Raw genomic sequence first — 13,609 nt, forward strand, 5'->3', positions numbered from 1 at the left:
AGCTTCATCTTACCCTTTGGACTGTTCAGAACCACAGATATCCACCTCCTCTCATCTAACTGTTCCACTTTTCTGAGTGTTTTTCAATCTATTATCATTACTATTATTATTGTGTGTGTAGCACAGCACACATGTGTCAGAGGACAACTGTGGAGTGGGTTCTCTCCCTCCACCTCACTGGGTTCTAGGGATGGAACTCAGTCACTAGGTTTATATGGAAGGATCTTTCACCTTCTGAACCATCTCATGGGCTCTGTGTTCAACTTTCAATAATGGTTGATATATTATTCCATTTTCATTACTATAACAAAATATTGGAGGCAGGCTACTTTTGAGGAAAAGGGTTTGGGCTCACAGTTCTAGAGGTAGAAGGTTTAGGGGTCTCATCTTGTGAGACTGTCTGGATGTAAGAATCCTGGGATGAAGAACATGTACGTAAACTGTCTCTTTTTCTAAAGCCATCAGGACTAACTCACATGCTTTTAATAACCTTACAGTTCCCATCATCCCCTGAAGACTCCACTCCCCACTAAACAGCAGAGTAAGTCTCCAACTTTCCAATGCTATACATATGAATCATGGGAAAGTTAGTATACACACGTGTCTGCAAGATTTGGGTATTAAAGTACTACACAAGTTTGATGTGGACAAAAAGCCACAGAAACAGCCTATGGTATTTGAACTAAACCTTTCATTCAAAACTTGGACTGCATAGGCAAGATAACTTTAAAAACAAAAAGGGGACCTCAGGGATCCCATGCTGGACTTGAATTTGCTCTGTAGCCAAGATTGGTCCTTTATTTAGTTGTCTTGAGACAGGGTATCTCTATGTAGTCCTAGCTGTCCTAAAGCTCACCACATACATCAGGTAGGCAATTTGATTTCACACAGATCCACCTGCCTCTGGCTCTCAAGTGCTAGGATTAAAGATGTGCACCACCACAGTTTCAAACATGGTCTTAAACTCTTTATCTCCTGCCTCTACCTCTCAAGTTTATGTACCACTCCAAGTTTATGGAGTGTTGTGCTTGAACCCAGGGCTTCTTACATGTAAAAGCAAGTGCTCTATTAATTGATACATCTCCAGCACTGATGTTTAAAAGATCTTTCAGAAAATTAAGTGCTAGAGAGATGGCTCAGCAGGGAAAGGCATTTACTGTTAACCCTGGTAATGGAGCTGAATTTGATCTGCAGAACTCATAAAACGGGGAGAATGGATTCTTGAAAGTTGTCCTCTGACCCCCCACACACACCATGGCATAGAAGACCATATAGGTAAAATAGGCAAATAAATATAATAACATTTAGAAAAAAAAGAAACAGACTTATGGGAACTGGAGAGATGGCTTCATAGTTAAAAGCACTTGCTGCTTTTGCAGAAGACTTTGGCTCAGTTCTCAGCACCCACAGCAGGCTATTCACAACTGCCTGTAACTCCAGCTCTGGGAGATCTGATACCTGTTTCTGGACTGCACAAGCACCCTTATGCATGTGTACAAACACATATATACATAAATAAAAATAAAATGAACCAAAGAGCTAACATACGATAAAAAAGGAACCACATGACACCATGTAAGGGAAGAATCCCTGTTCCTGCCCAGCTAAGGTAACAGGATTTACTCTGCAACCTCACGTAAGCAAAAGCTGGAGCTGGGCAGACAGCTCACTGAGTGAAACACTTTTACATCAACAAGGGAAGTTCAAATCCCCAGTACCCACAGACAAAGCCAGGCATAGACCACCAAGATGGTTCAGCAGGTAGAGGTACTTCCTGCCATGCTTGACAATCTTAGTTCAATCCTTGGGATGCACACACAACACAACACAACACACACACACACACACACACACACACACACTATACATATATAAAATTTTTAAAATGGGTGTTCTGGAGAGATGGCTCAATGGTTGAGAGCACTGGCTGCTCTTCCAGAGGACCCTGGTTCAAATCCCAGCACCCACATGGCAGCTCACAACTGTCTGTAATTCCAGTTCTGGAGGATCACACAGACGTACATGCAGGCAAATGTACACGACAGACATATACTCAGGCAAACGCACACCAATGTACATGAAATAAAAATAAATAAAATTTTAAAAAAATTTTAAAAAGAAGCCAGGTACTGCTACATGTGCGTGTGCAGAGACAGGTGAGTCCCAGGACGTCACTGGCCAGTCCACCTACTCCAAGTGATGAGCTTGAGAGAAAATGAGAAACCCTGTTTCAAGGAATATGGCATAAAACTATAAAGGAAAACAACCATCATCTTCCTCTGGTCTCTACATACATGTACATGAATTCATGCACATACACATGAATATGCATACGTGCACATGCATATCTCCATGTGCACAGACACACACACAGAGACAGACAGATATAATTAACCTAAGTGAATTCTGGAAACAGTATTTTGCCCATATGTTAAAAAGGGAGAAAGAACTGTAACAACACAAAGAGGCAATTACTACATGATCGTGCTTACAGAGCCAGAGCTCAGTGTGGACTAGAGTGGTGAAGGCTAGGGTCACGGGAAGGGAGTGTCTGTCTACCAGTGCACTTGGGAGAGTGATAGGATAAGCCGCACAGGGTCTGGAGAGGATCATAGTGTCTAAGAGGGACTGGGGTGGTGTGTATCTGGGGTCTACCCCTTATGAAAATGTTAGTGAGGACAACCAAGAGAAGGGATAAAACAGAGGTGTATTGCATTAGGATGGTGCCATCTGGGATGGCAGAAATAAAGGTTAAAAATGTATCCCCAAAAGAAAACTGATAAGTTTAGTATAATTGTAAACATGTTGTGCCTTTCTTTCTTTTCCTAGCTTCTTTTTTATTGCAAAATAATATTTTATTGTGCAACACACTACATTTAATATACCCAAGTACCAGTTAATGGATATTCTGAATCCATTATCTGGTTATCATGAAGATTGCTGAACTCATATGGTCATGGTGGCGCACGCCTTTAATCCAAGCACTCAAGAGGCAGAGGCAGGTGGATCTCTGGGTTTGAAGCCAGCCTGGTCTACAGAGTGAAAACCTATCTCATAAACAAAAAACAAAAACAAAACAATGCTGAACTCTGCATACACTTTCTATAGGCATGGCTTCTGTTCCAGTTCTCTTGGTTAAAGCTAAGACTTGCTGAAGTTTGAAGTAACTCTGTGTCACTTTTTTTTTTTTTTTTTTTTTTTTTTTGGTTTTTGTTTATGTGCCACAGTGCCTGTGTGGAGGTCAGTGGGCAACTTTCTGTGGTGGTTTCTCCTTCCACCATGTGGGTCCCAGGGGTCAAACTCAGGTTCTTGGCCGCAAGAACCTTCACCATAGACGCGTTTGTTACAACCCCATCTTGTTACCTTTTCAAGAACTAAGAGTCTGTTTCCAAAGTGGCTGCTGATAGTCTACCTTCACCCGAGCAATGTAGGTTCCAAGGTCCCATCTTCATGTCAGTTCACTTTGTAATTACAGCTACTGCAGTGGAAATGTTAATGCCTTGAGGAGCATTCATGATTAGTGTGATCATCTTTCCATGTGCTACTGGTGCTTCGTGACGGTAGCTGTGAGCCTGTGCAAAAATGCATGGAGATCTGAAAACCTTCCAGTTTAGATTTTACTAAAGCCAATGTCTTCTACTTCCTTTAGCTGCAGACTGTCTTGAGTGATCATCGTACAGATTGCATCCTCTTCTGTGGCACTTTTGTTTCTTTTGAATTCTTCCCTGGCCCAGTCCTGAAGGTACTTTCGGTCAGCATCGCTTGGAACTTGCCTTAATCGCTCGCAAAATCTTTCTGTAGAGACTTCAGTGGGAGGCAAGCGAGAGGACGCCATGCTGCCTTTTTCCTAGCTTCTTTAAGAACACATTATAAGCCAGGTTATGGTAGTGCACGCCTTTAATCCCAGCACTCAGGAGGCAGAGGCAGGCAGATCCCTGAGTTCCAGGCCAGCCTGGTCTATAGAGTGAGTTCCAGGACAGCCTTGGCTACACAGAGAAACCCTGTCTCAAAAACTAAAAACCAACTAAACAAACAAATATAAACTCCATAAAACATGCACTGTACTGTTGGTTTGTAATGTGTACATGTGTACAGTAGTATGTGTAAGAACAGTACAACATGAGAAGTGAAGCTACAAAGATGCTCTTTATTATACAATGTTCTAACAACAGACCCACTGCAAGCTGAAACTATCCCTGAGCATTGTAGTGTAACAATACAGTACACTGGAGTCTGGCTGTTTTGCCCTTGAGACTGTGTGTGTGGCTGACTGGGAGGGAGCTGTAGTTGACATGGATCCTGAGAGTTTAGTATTGCATATTGCCAGCCTTGGAAACAACCAAAATTCAAAATCTGAAGTACAATTTCTGCCTAAGGCATACTGCTTTCATGTCTTTTCTGTTGTTGTTGTTTGCAAGAGTCTCACTATGTAAGTCTGACTGGCCTGAACTCACAGAGATCTGCCAGTCCCTGCCCGCTGAGTGCTGGGATTAAAGGCATGCGCTACCCTGCTCACTTCTTTTTTAAAAAAAAATAACATCTAGAGTAACATGTGAAATGTGACCTGGTCATTTGTTTTCCCTTTTGCTGACCTAGAGAAGGATCTTCTGGGCTAAAAAAATAAAATAAACAACAAAACATGTTTTAAAAACCAAAGGTTTGTCAAGTCGGTGGAGGCACTACTATGTGCTGAGCACCACATCAACCAGTTAAGGTTGACAACAACAAGAAGCTAGGGAATGGGCAGGCCTCTGTAAAACTGATCGAGAGGAGAACACGGAAAGTGGTTGGTTGCAGGTGTGGAGTGGGTAAGGACTATGGCAAAGAATCTCAGGCCAAGGATGTCATCAAAGAGTACTTCAAGTGCCAGAAATGAATAAATAAAAATTTTGGCTCATAAAAACAAAGATTTCCGGGTGTCATGCCTGTCACCCCAGCACTTGGGAAGTAGACAGGGCAGTCCTGAGTTTAACAACATCCTAAGTCTGTGACAGAATTAATATGCTTTCCCAGTGAGAAATCATGAGAAATCACTGCACACATTTAGAGATTAATAAAGGAAAAACCCTTTAAAATGATTACTGTTCGGCTGGAACTTCTAGCTCATTTCTGCTTGACCCAGAAAGCCCAATTCCTGTCTCCCTCTCTTTCTCCAAATCTCACCCTCTCAGAGACTCTCCAAGAAAGAAAAGACTCAAAAAAGCCCAGTTCCACATTCTTGGTGGCTATGGCAGCTCCTCCCAAAGTTGCATTCCAACTTTTGACCATATTGGGGTACAGACCCAGCCTGTGGGGACATGTCATCACCCCTCACTACAGGCTATATAAGCTCCCTGCTTTAGTTCCAGTGTGTGACTTCTCCTGCACATACACCACACATCTCTGGGGTTGGGGAACTCATGTGGGCATTGCTTTGCTCAGATAAACCTGCTCCTTTATTCTTTCAGTTCAGCTTGATCTGGCTTACAATGTCAGCGAAGAAATCTATTATCAGGGTATGGAAAACTTATTAACTACTAGTTTTGGCTGATACACAAGGAAAAACAGCTTCAGAGAACTGTACCATCCTACACAGGCCCAAGTCTTATAGCTCCACACACACCGCTTTCCTTCAATCTCTCACGGGTCCTGGCCTCCAGTTACACTTTGAATGATTTAAACAAAGACAGTAGACTCCAAGTCTGGCCACTTAGGCAGATGTGAGACTTACAGAGTGAAGATATTGCCAGAGTTACTTACACCAAGTAGTGCTGTTCTTTTCAAACAGTTATTGCCCAGGGTCATCTTGCCTACCTGCCTGCATTATGCTTTACCTGTTAAAGACTTAATGACAATAATAACCTTGCACTGACCCAGGCCTAATGGCTGGTTGTAAATTTCCCTTTGTTATAGAAATGGTACCTAATCAGAAATCAATCATGGTTAAAAAAAATTAGCAGAAACTTTATCAAGTTCAGTGAAAGAAGCTGTCTCAAAAGAACGGGGTGGAGAACAAGATTTGAAGACATAGAAAGCCTTTTTCTGTACACACACTCTCTCCACAGCATGAACATACATATGCACATGCATGCACACATGAGCATGCATGCATATACCACACTCTCACACACATACACACACCACTTATATGCTTGTGTACACACACTTACACGCATGCATGTGCACACACACTCATATATACACCACACACATGCATACACATTTGTGCAAACACACACAAAGACACACACACAGAGGCAAACAAACACACATCCAAAAGAGGGAAGAGGATGAGGAAGAAAATAAAGAGGATGAAGAGGAGGAGAGACAGGTAAGCCAGTATGATGGTTTATGCCTGTAAACCTAGTGCTTGAGAGGTTGAGGCAGGAGGATTACTATGAGTGGGAAAAAATTGACCTGGGATACACACTGAGTTTCATTCCAACCTGTGTTAGGGTGAGAATACACACATATGAACAATAGGTAATCACATAAAGCCAGAAGAGGGAGCCAGGATATCATGAAACAGATTCCTCAAGGGACTCAGGCACAATAAACGTTCCTTTATGTTCTCATAAGTAAAGAGAAGGGGAGGAAACTGATTGGGCTGGGAAAAAATTGATTAATTTTAAAAAATTAAAAACTTGGGGTTGGGGATTTAGCTCAGTGGTAGAGCTCTTGCCTAGCAAGCACAAGGCCCTGAGTTCGATCCTCAGCTTTAAAAAAAAAATAAAAAAAAAAAATAAAAAACTTGGCTGGGTGGTAAATGGTGCACATCTTTAATCCCAGGACTTGGGAGGCATAGGCAAGTGGATCTCTGAGTTCAAGGCTAGCCTGGTCTACATAGGGAGTGATAAGTTTTTTTCTGATGATAAGCCTCTCCACTGATGCAGCAATCCAAATTAAAGCAAATCAGACCAAATTATAAAAGCCCTGGTTTAATGGGTAAAGCATTCCCGGGTAGTTCTCTGGCTCCCCAGAGAGGAGATGGGAAGAGAGACTGGAAACCCATGTGTCTTTTTCGGAGATGCCACTTATATACTCTGTGGAAGTGGTCTTGAACCTCTCTGGGGGAGAGCTGTGTTTGGAGGACTTGAAGGGGCAGATTTAAGGAAAGAGATGGGAGAGGGGAGTTGAGGTGGATCTTCCACCAGACTCCTTCCAAACATTCCAGATTCTTTGGGTATAGGGGTGCTAGGGTGCCAGGGGTTGAGGTGGAGCTCCTACCCCAACAGGGAGTTCCAGGTGAGGAGAAACCCTGTTTCGAAAAGACCAAAAAATAAAATTTATAAAAGGTTAAAAACTTTAAAAATCTGTAAAAAGCTTGAAAAGTAGTGTCAGAATCGTTGATTGCTGTAGTTAATCTTTTTCTTTTTTCTTTTTTTTTAATTTTTGAGACAGGGTTTCTCTGTGCAGCCCTGGCTGCCCAGGAACTCACTTTGTAGACCAGGCTGGCCTAGAACTCAGAGATTCACCTGCTTCTGCCTCCCAAGTGCTGGGATTAAAGGTGTGCAGCACCCCTCCCACACCCTACCTCACCCCAGCCCTAGCAATGTTCACATTCTCGACACTGAAGAGAAGTAATTAACCACATGTCTAGCTCTGTTTGTCGTCTTCTTATTTTTTGTTTTTTTTTTTTGTTTTTGTTTTTGTTTTTTTTTGGTTTTTCGAAACAGGGTTTCTCTGTGTAGCTTTGAGCCTTTTTCCTGGAACTCACTTGGTAGCCCAGGCTGGCCTCGAACTCACAGAGATCCGCCTGGCTCTGCCTCCCAAGTGCTGGGATTAAAGGCGTGCGCCACCACCGCCCGGCCTTCCATTTTCTTCTTAAGACCTTTATCTTGAACATTGTTTCTTAGTCATAAACCCGTATTTGTGGGAGATGTCACTTCTACTTTGTAACAACCTAGGTAACTTCTATGTTATCTGTAGGGCCAGGCCACGACTAACTCAGTCTTTCTCCCTAGGCCCTTTCTCTTGAGCATTGTTTCTGTGGTAGTTTGCATGTAACTGGCCCCCATAATCTCACAGGGAATGGCACTATTAGGAGGTGTGGCTTTGTTGGAGTAGGTGTGGCCTTGTTAGAGGAAGTATGTCACTGTGGGGGTGGGCTTTGAAGTTTCCTATGCTCAGGATACTGCCCAGTGTCTCAGCTGACTTCCTGTTGCCTGAAAGACATAGGACTCTCAGCTATCAGCTCCATGTCTGCCTGCATGCTGCCACGCTCACCATCATGGTTATAACAGACTGAACCTCTGAAACTGTGAGTAAGCCATCCAAATTAAATGTTTTCCTTTAAAAGAATTGTTATGGCCAAAAAGGGGGGGGGGGTGGGGGGCTGGAGAGATTGTTCAGCAGTTAAGAGCACTGACTGATCTTCCAGAGGACTCGGGTTCAATTCCCAATATCCACAAGGCAGCTCACAAGTATCTGTAACTCCAGGATCCAACAGCCTCACACAGATATACATTTGGGCAAACACGAACAAAATAAAATAAAATAAATAAATAGAAAGAGTTGCCATGGTCCAAATGGTGTCTCTTCACAGCAATAAAAACCCTAAGTTTCAGGCTGGAGAGATCAGAGGTTAAGAGCACTGACTGCTCTTCCAGAGGTCCTGAGTTCAATTCCCAGCAACCACATGGTGGCTCACAACCATCTGTAATGACATCTGGTGCCCTCCTCTGGCCTGCAGTCATACATGCTGTATGCATAATAAATAAATAAATCTTAAAAAAAACAAAAACAAAAAACAAAACCCTAAGTTTCTGAGTCAGAAAACTTGTCTTTTAAGAAAGAGGCCATATGTACTTTGTAATGAATTTCAATGTAAATATGTCTTTAGCTTTTAAACATACAGGATTGAGTTAATTATCATTAGAAAACTCTTTTTCAAGATGGTGCCATGCTTAAATATGGCTAAAATAAACTGTCTGAGGTCAGACTCTAGAAGTTTGAACCAGCACTGACTACTGAGGTGTGCTGAACTGGGTTCCCTTCTTGCCTGTCAAGGACCAGCAGTCTGCTGGCTCTACTGTTTGCAGAGACCTGTATACAAACCATTGTAAAATGTAGGGTTAGGAGAGTGAGCCCCAGGGGTCAGACAGGCACTGAGAACACAGTCACAAACAAAGATCATGAGATCTAGTGAGACGCTCCAACTAAAACATGCTCTCCAGTGACAGAGAAAGCAACAGACCACTAAGCATGTGAAGAACATCAAACCTGCCAGTGAGTCTTTTTTTAAACTCCCAAAATATGGTAATTCACATCAACTGTGAGCAAGTACTCTTCAACTTTTGCCTAATTTGGTCTTCACCTTTACCCTAATTCCTGTTTTAAGTGAGAAAACTATGACTCAGAGGTTTTAGACTAAAAAGTACATGGCTACTTGTCATTATGAAGGTTTTTTTTAAAAAAAATTTAATTTCTGGCCAGGCAGTAGTAGTGGCACACGCATGTAATCCCAGCACTCGGGAGGCAGAGGCAGGTGGATCTCTGTGAGTTCGAGGCCAGCCTGGGCTACCAAGTGAGTTCCAGGAAAAAGGCGCAAAGCTACACAGAGAAACCCTGTCTCGAAAAAATGGAAAAAAAAAAAAAAGGAGGCTGGAGAGGTGGCTCAGAGGTTAAGAGCACTGCTTACTCTTCCAGGGGTCCTGAGTTCAATTCCCAGCAACCACATAGTGGCTCACAACCATCTGTAATGAGATCTGCTGCCCTCTTCTGGTCTGCAGGGATACTTGCAGACAGAATACTGTATACATAATAAATAAATAAATCTTTTTAAAAAATTAATTTCTGTCTTTTGGGATGGGTCTCTCTGTGTAGCCCGAGCTGTCCTGGAACTCACTCTGTAGACCAGCCTGGTCTTGAACTCAGAGAGATCTACCTGCCTCTGTCTCCCAAGAGCAGGGATAAAAGGTGTGTGCTACTATGACTGGCTACCAAGGCTACCAATGCAGTTTCTCATTTGCTGTAGACATGAATGTATTAAAAGCAAACAAAAAAACTCCATTGCCACTATTTTCTTTCTTTTTTTTTTTTTTTGCCAGAGCTGAGGACCGAACCCAGGGCCTAGCACTCTACCACTGAGCTAAATCCCCAGCCCTGCCCTTTTTTTTTTTTTTTTTTTTTTTTTTAAGCTGAGGATCGAACCCAGGGCCTTGTGCTTGCCAGGCAAGCACTCGAACACTGAGCTAAATCCCCAACCCCAGCTTTTTAAAATTTTCTTAATTCACCAAAATAAAAAGTAAAGAACATTATATCACCTCCCATGGATTTTATTTTTATTCATCTGCAAAATGATGAAGCCTAGGAACCACTGTGCTCCTTGGCATGTCACACAGCTTTCCTAGAAAAGCAGCAGTTCCCAGAAGTGGAACTGCTTTGGTAGGTGGATCTCTGTGAGTTCAAAGTCAGCCTGGTCTAGAAAGCAAGCTCCAGGACAGCCAGGGCTGTTACACAGAGAAACCTATTTTGAAAACACACACACAAAAAAAACCAAATAAATGGCCCCATAGGGAGTGGCACTATTAGGAGGTGGGGCTTACAGCAGTAGGTGTGGCCTTGGTGGAGGAAGTATATCACGGGGAGGACTTAGAGGTTTCAAATGCTCAGCTGGGAGGTGGTGGTACATGCCTTTAATCCCAGAGGCAGGTGATCTCTGAGTTCGAGGGAGGCCTGGTCTACCAAGGGAGTTCCAGAACAGCAGGGCAACACAGAGAAACCCTTTTGAAACAAAACAAAACAAATAAACAAAAAATGCTCAAGCCAGGCCCAGTGTCTCTGTTCCTGCTGCCTTCGGATCTGGATGTAGAACTCTTAGCTCCCTCCCCAGCACCATGTCTGCCTGCATATCGCCATGTCCTGCCATGCTGATAATGGACTACGCCTATGAAACTATCAGCCAGCCCCAGTTAAATGCTTTCTTTCAAAGGAGTTGTCGTGGTCTTGGTGTCTCTTCACAGCAACAGAACACTGACTAAGACAGGGCAGGGATGGAAGGAGGAAGGGAAGGAACACTATACCCCTGCCACTCTGAGAACAAGCTGCCCTCCAGCTCCATTCCCGCCGCTCCCATGTTCTGTGTAAGAAGACAGGACCCGACTCCTGAAAACTGTCCTGGGTTCCACAATTGCACTGCAGCACGTGCACATGCGCACCGGACACACGCACAGAACACAATCACAAAACGCCAGTCTGAGAAGACTGGAGAGTGAGGAGCATCGGGGCGGGGCTGAAGGAAGTCAGAGGTGGTGAAGTGAGCTGTGCGGAAGGTCATCGCTGTGTGGAAGGTCATCTCTCACCTCCCCTCCTTGCTCTCCCCACTGTCACAGTGTGTGTCTCATGTGGAAGTTGGGGTGGGTATCTGTTGGCTGCACAATCACGTGGGAGTGAGTGAACTCTCTCTACCTGTGTTCCTCATCGTCCCATGGGCACGCATGGGAGGAGAAGGGACAGGGAGGAAGCCAGGGGGCCACCAGCCTGCATCTCTGGACATGGTGTCACCTAGTTCACGCCCCTGCTGCCAACACAAGCAATCTTGAACCCAAAATACAGCTTCCCTTCTTCCTTCCTGTCAGGTACTCTGGTCACAGAGACACAAAAGTGACCACACCCTACTCACCGCTGCTCCTCAATAGCACGCACAACTCAGACAAAGTCCCTGGGAAGCAGGATGTTCTGGAGGGAATGCCAGAGTGAGAGGACCAGGGAGCTTTGGCTTTGTTATAAAGACATACAGGTCTCAGCTTAGCATGCACCTCTTGCATGCCTGAATGGGCTAATCCAGACATGAAGGCACAGAGAACTGGACTGAGGTTGAGCACATATGTGACGAGACACAATTACCATTCTTGACTTAATCTCCAGAAACTTATGGAAGGATCCAGAACCTGCGTGACAACATCAGAGATACAATCCTAAACTACAGGACATGTAATTACCAGGAAAATGTGAAAAGATCAGGAAGAGGACTCTAGGAAAGACCAATAGAAAACATCTTATACATACGTTCAGAATGGCCACGGTAACACACATCCTCCACAGGGGAAAGCAATACTCAGTGGGCCGTGGTAACACACATATACTCCATGGGGTAAAGCAACATTCCAGAGTGGCCACTGTAACTCCTATAGCCAGTGGACAACACAATGCAGTGGTTTTGAGGGTGATGGAAACAGAAATGCTTTGCTTTCTCAATTACCCTGATGATTTTATGAGTGATGGCTAGCTAGTACTGATGCCAACTTGACAGGATCCAGCCTCACTTATGAGACGAGCTTCTAGGCATGTCAGGTTGGGGCTCTCTAGACTGGGTTAGCTGAGGTAGGAAGACTTGACCTAAACGTGAGCAGCAGCACCATCCCTCCCATGGCTGGAGCCCTGGACTGCATCAAAGGAAGAACGCAAACTAGCTCCAGCGTTCGTCTGTTTCCTGAGAGGTGCAACGTGAGCAACTATCCCACCATGCCCTGCCACCACGCCCCGCCACCACGCCTTTGGACTGCACCTTCAGACTGTGAGCACAGATCAACCCTCCTGCTCTAAGGTGCCTTTGTCAGTGTGTTGTGGAAGCAATGAGGGAAGTGATGAATGAAGACACACATACAGTCACACTGATAAGACCGTCTACCTACACACACAACACACACAGTAAAGTATGTATCTACTGCAGAGATAGCTCAACGCAGCTGTGAGGGAGAAAAGGGACACTAGTCACATCTATACCAAGCCAGCCATTTAGCAGACAGGGACACTGAGGCTCAGAGAAATGAAGTAACTGCCCAGAGTCAAAGTTAGTCAAGTCCAGAAACCCAAAGCTGACCTTTTTTTTTTTTTGGTTTTTCGAGACAGGGTTTCTCTGTGTAGCTTTGGAGCCTGTCCTGGACTAGCTCTGTAGACCAGGCTGGCCTCGAACTCACAGAGATCCACCTGCCTCTGCCTCCCGAGTGCTGGGATTACAGGCATGCGCCACCACCACCTGGCTAAAGCTGACTTATGTTTTAATAAATTCAACTGAACATTTGATCTGATTGTGGTTACTCTATGGTGTGAATGTGTGTTTGGTATGGGCATGAGCATGTGTGTGTGCAGATGCACGAGTGTGCACACAGGTGCATGTGGAGGCCAGAAGTCAACTTCAAGTGTCTACCTTGATTAAGCTCTATGTTATTTTTTGAGGTAAAGTCTCTCACTGGGCCATGAGGCTCACCAATTAGGTTAGGCCAACTGATCAGCAAGTCCCAGAGATCCATCTGTCTTTATACCTCTCCAGCACTGGATTACAGGTGTGCACCACTGCACTCAACATTTCCATAGGTACTGGGGACCCCATATCAGGTCCTCATACTTGTGTGGCAGACACTTTACCAACTGAACCTTCCTCCCAGTCCCTTCAATGAGTGTTTGTTGTTGTTGTTTCTAATTTCAAAGACTGTAATAGCTCTTCATCTGAAAAAATATGACCTTGGCTCTACTTAACTAGTGGTTATTGGCAGGGTTGAACAAAGTATCTCTCTAAAATAGTTAAAGCCCTCCATGATTCATGACATGTAAATACACCGATTTCATAGTGCCAGTCACACATGACAGGTTGTGTTATCCCATGTCTGAACTAGATGGTAGTGTTTCA

At 44.1% G+C, this 13,609-nt stretch overlaps 1 protein-coding gene across 1 annotated transcript in view; it reads right to left on the bottom strand.

Annotated features, from left to right (window-relative positions):
* Window positions 1–13,609, bottom strand: part of Tmem116 (transmembrane protein 116) — a 46,524-nt gene that overhangs the window by 14,086 nt on the left and 18,829 nt on the right. The gene's annotated exons all lie outside the window — the stretch shown is intronic.

The sequence above is a fragment of the Onychomys torridus genome, chromosome 22 (genome assembly GCF_903995425.1).
Source record: "Onychomys torridus chromosome 22, mOncTor1.1, whole genome shotgun sequence".
Lineage (NCBI taxonomy): Eukaryota > Metazoa > Chordata > Mammalia > Rodentia > Cricetidae > Onychomys > Onychomys torridus.